This window comes from Octopus bimaculoides, chromosome 1, assembly GCF_001194135.2.
Source record: "Octopus bimaculoides isolate UCB-OBI-ISO-001 chromosome 1, ASM119413v2, whole genome shotgun sequence".
In the NCBI taxonomy this organism is placed as follows: Eukaryota; Metazoa; Mollusca; class Cephalopoda; order Octopoda; family Octopodidae; genus Octopus; species Octopus bimaculoides.
The window spans coordinates 10,465,297-10,470,243 of record NC_068981.1 but is presented as its reverse complement, the minus strand read 5'-3'; the positions used below and the strand labels follow the sequence as shown (position 1 = coordinate 10,470,243).

The 4,947-nt window shown below is 40.4% G+C and overlaps 1 protein-coding gene across 1 annotated transcript in view; it reads left to right on the top strand.

Annotated features, from left to right (window-relative positions):
• The window catches only part of LOC106873358 (uridine-cytidine kinase 2), a 63,521-nt gene that overhangs the window by 888 nt on the left and 57,686 nt on the right, over positions 1–4,947 (top strand). The window lies entirely within an intron of this gene.

The window sequence follows — 4,947 nt, the reverse complement described above, 5'->3', positions numbered from 1 at the left end:
TGTATGTATGTATACTTGTTCGCGCTGTGTGATAGTAAACAACAGAGTTACAGTGACAACAATAAATAAACACGAACGAACATAAACCAATAGAATCGATGATTGTATTTGACATTCAATGTAGCGCATCATCAACAGACACATGGAATTTTAGCTTTAGAAAACAATTCGAATAATAAACCAACAACTTTTGAAATCCACGTCTCTTTGGTAATTAGCAGTTGCATTTTGATTAAGACGTAGCGCTGTTTCACAGACCTGCTCTCGCTTACCCAAAAGCACAAGGATCGACTGTTATGGAATTGTTTGCTGAAACTCTAAAACATTATTATAAAAGCAGTAGGTGGTACAATCGTTGAGCATTCGGTGAAATACCTTGCAGTATCAAGTTACGTCCCTTACACATTTACTTTCATTCCCACCTAGGTCAAGTATCAATATCATTGGTTGTAACTCTCACCTGAAATAGTCAATAAATAATAATAATAATAATAATAATCCTTTCTACTGGAGGTGCAAGGCCTCGAATTTGGTAGGATGGGACCAGTCGATTAAACTGACCCCAGTGTGTTTCACTGGTACTTAATTTATCGACCCCAAAAGGTTGAAAGGCAAAGACGACCTCAGCAGAATTTGAACTCAGAATGTAGTGACAGGTTCAATATCGCTAAGCATTTCAGCCAGCGGACGAATGATTCTGCTAGCTCATTGCAATAATAATAATAATAATAATAATAAGAGTGAAATTGTGCAGGTGGCACGTAAAAAAACACCATTTTGAGCATGGCTGTTGTCAGTACTGCCGGACTGGCCCTCGTGCCAGTGGCACGTAAAAGGTACCCACTACACTCTCGGAGTGGTTGGCGTTAGGAAGGGCATCCAGCTGTAGAAGCTCTGCCAGATCAGATTGGAGCCTGGTGCAGCCATCTGGTTCGCCAGCCCCCAGTCAAATCGTCCAACCCATGTCAGCATGGAAAGCGGACGATAAATGATGATGATGATGAGTGATATTAATTTTATAATAATAATGATAATAATAATAATAATAATAATAATCATAATGATTTCATTTATTTGCCACCAGCGCGGACGAGGGAGACAATAGAAAGACAGACACAGTGTGGGGATTTACATATAATAATAATAATAATAGTAATAATAATAATAATAATAATAATAATTATAATAATAATTCTTTCTACTATAGGGACAAGGCCTGAAATTTTGCGAGAGGGAACTAGTCAATTACATCAACTCTGGTGTTTCACTGGTACTTAATCTATGGACCCTGAAAGGGTGAAAGGCAAAGTCAACCTCAGTTGAATTTGAACTCATAACTCAGTAGTGGCAGATGAAATACCACTAAGCATTTTGCCTGGCGTGCTTATTGTTATTTTATGTTAGAATTGTTTGATCATTGAAAAATGCTTTGTAGTATTTCTTCCAGCTCTTTGAGTTCTGAGTTCGAATTCTGCCACAGTTAATTTGATTGTTCATCCTTCTGGGACTGACAAAATAAAGTACCAGTCATTTACTGCAGTTGATGGTATCTAATAACCTCTTCAAAGTCATTGGCTGTGTGCCTTAATCAGAAACAAATGCCATATAAATAAAGGTATTATTACAAGTGGTTGTGTGGTAAGAATCTTGCTTCCCAACCATGTGGTTTTGCGTTCAGTTCCACTGTGTGGCACTTTGGGCAAGTATCTTCTACTATAGCCCTAGGCTGACCAAAAACCTTGCAAGTAGATTTGGTAGTCGGAAACTGTCATCATCAGTAGCAACAGCATTATTATTTTAAGCATGGAAATCAACAGGCCAGCAATTTCAAGGGGGCTAATCCACCCACTTTAATATTATTTAATATTTATGTCTTCAAACGCTTTTCAAGGTGCATGGCTTAGTGGTTAGGGTGTTGGGCTGACAATTGTAAGATTGTGGTTTCGATTCCTGGGCCAGGCAATGTGATGTGTTTTTGAGCAAAACATTTCACTTCATGTTGCTCCAGTTCACTCAGCTGTAGAAATGAGTACCACTAGTGGAAGTATGTTACTTAGTGGTTAGGGTATTGGATTAATGATCGTAAGATGGTGGTTTCAATCCTTGGATGGGGCAATCCATTATGTTTTTGAGTAAACCACTTCATTTCTCATTGCTCCAGTCCACTCAGCTGTAGAAATGAGTTTAGCCTGGAGAGGGATGGGCTCTGCCAAGCTTTCTTGCCCTAGATATGCTGCATGGCTGCAACACCCAAATGATCCTTTAGGAACCCCTTGGGGATCATTGGAGTGTGGCGAATCATAATCATCCTCATCATCATCGTTTGATGTCTACTTCCCATGTTGGCATGAGTTGGACGGTTTGACTGAGGACTGGCAAGCAACGAGGCTGCACCAGGCTCCAATCTGATTTGGCAAGGTTTCTACAGCTGGATGCCCTTCCTAACGCCAAACATTCCGAGAATGTAGTGGGTGCTTTTTACGTGCCACCAGCATGGGGGCCAGTCAGGCAGCACTGGCGTTGACCACGCTTGAATGGTGCTTTTTACGTGCCACTGGCACAGGTGCCAGTCAGGCAGTACTGGCATCGGCCACAACAGTGATTTTTCTTGATTCAACAGGTCTTCTCAAGCACAGTTTATTGCCCAATGATTGAAGGGTACTCTTAAATGGGCCAGTTATTTGACACTGGCATAGGCCATGGATACGATCTCACTTAGCTTGCTGGGCTTTCTCAAGCACAGCATATCTCCAGAGGTCTTAGACATTTGTCATTGACTTAGTGAGGCCCAATGTTCAAAGGTCGTGCTTCACCACCTCATCCCAGGTCTTCCTGGGTCTACCTCTTCCACAGGTTCCTTCCACAGTTAAAGATCGGCACTTCTTTATACAGCTGTCCTCATCCATACATAACACATGACTATACCAGTGCAGTTGTCTCTCTTGCACACCACACCTGGTGCTTCTTATGTCCAACTTTTTTCTCAGGACGCTTAAACTCTGTCATGTATGCACACTGACATTACACATCCAGCAGAGCATACTAGCTTCATTTCTTTCAAGCTTACACATGTCCTCAGCAATCACAGCCCATGTTTCACTGTTGTGTAGCATGGCCGTTTGCACATATGTGTCATACAGTCTACCTTTCACTCTGTGTAAGAGGCCCTTTGTTACCAGCAGAGGTAGGAGCTGCCTGAACTTTGCCCAGGCTATTCTTATTCTAGCAGGTACACTCTCAGAGCATCCACCCCCATTGCTGAACTGGTCACCTAGGTAATGGAAGCTTGGATTTTGTTGTTTAGCCCCAGGTCAGGGCACATTGAGCAGACTGATAATCAAAGATATACCTACAATATGTGTGACCATCCTATCTGTTTTTAGCGGTGTGTAAGACTGCTTTGTCAACATGTCTTCCTTCTTTATCTAAGACAGTAGAGGTAGGGTTGGGCTACTATTTTTATCACATTGAGTGGCTACACAAAGGCTTCTTATGACTCACAAAAGCAGTTTTCTTTTATCAGCAATTAAATGTAATTGACTTATTAATTATCAAAAATGGCATACATGATAGAGAAAGAAGTTTCTTGTAAATGAGTAAATTTTTGTACACCCAGTTTTCTTTTATCCTTTTATCTGTGTGTATATATGAATGTGCATATGTATATATGAATGAGAGAGAAGTACATGCCATCAAAGTGATACTGGGTCACAAATATACAAAGCCCAGTATACCAATTATGACTACCTGTCTGATAAGGGTACACTAGGCACATGCATCACAATCATATGTGTGCAACATGGTGATCTCATATCAAGATTAACAACTCAGGACCTTACAGGGGGGGGGGAGGCACAATTAGAATTTTCTTCAGGTTGAGTAGCCTATTCCACTCAAAAGGTCTTTGAATAGGAGTTGCTTAAAGATGATGAATGAAACACCCATGTTTCCAGAGGTGAATTATTCAAACCCCAAAGAATTCCTCTCAACACATAGCTATGATGCTCCCCCACTACTCCTTCTCATGGTCAGAGATGCAGAAATTGCCAACTACTAAGGGACATGCTCAACTAGTCAAGGTCAAACAAGTGAGTAGAATATTTGTTGTAGCCCATCTTTTTATACTACAGCAAAACAATGTACATGTTAACACTTCCAATCAATTAAGTTCAGAAGCCATGAGAGCCACTGCCTGGTATTGTATCAGTGCAATATGTATGTATGTATCCATGTATGTATGTATATATGTATGTATGTTTTCTTTTTTGCTTTTTAATTTAGAGTTAATTTTAACTGGTCACCTGCTTGGCAGCAAGACAATTTCTTGTTTTGTTCATCATCCTTTAAATCTTAAAAAGGTCTTGCAGATTTTTATTCTTCCACATACCTTGATCATTTGTAGTACATTAATTATGGTGTTATGTTCTCTCCCCAAGAATCGTAATATAGCCAGACATTGCTCCAGGTAGATTGGTACATATTCTCTTGTTCCAGGTAGATTGGTACATATTCTCTTGTTCCAGGTAGATTGGTACATATTCTCTTGTTCCAGGTAGATTGGTACATATTCTTTTGCTCCAGGTGGCTTGGTACAAATTCTTTTGCTCCAGGTGGCTTGGTCCATATTCTTTGGCCCTCAGTAGGTTGGTACAAATTCTTTTTGCTGCAGGTGGCTTGGTACATGTTCTTTTGCTCCAAGTGGGTTGGTACATATTCTTTTGCCCCCAGTAGGTTGGTAATTATTCTTTTGCTCCAAGTGGGTTAGTACAAATTCTTTTGCTGCAGGTATGTTGGTACATATTCTTTTGCTGCAGGTGGGTTGGTACATATTCTTTTGCTCCAGTGGGGTTGGTACATATCCTTTTGCTGCAGGTGGGTTGATACATGTTCTTTTGCTCCAATTGGGTTGGTACATATTCTTTTGCTGCAGGTGGGTTGGTACATATT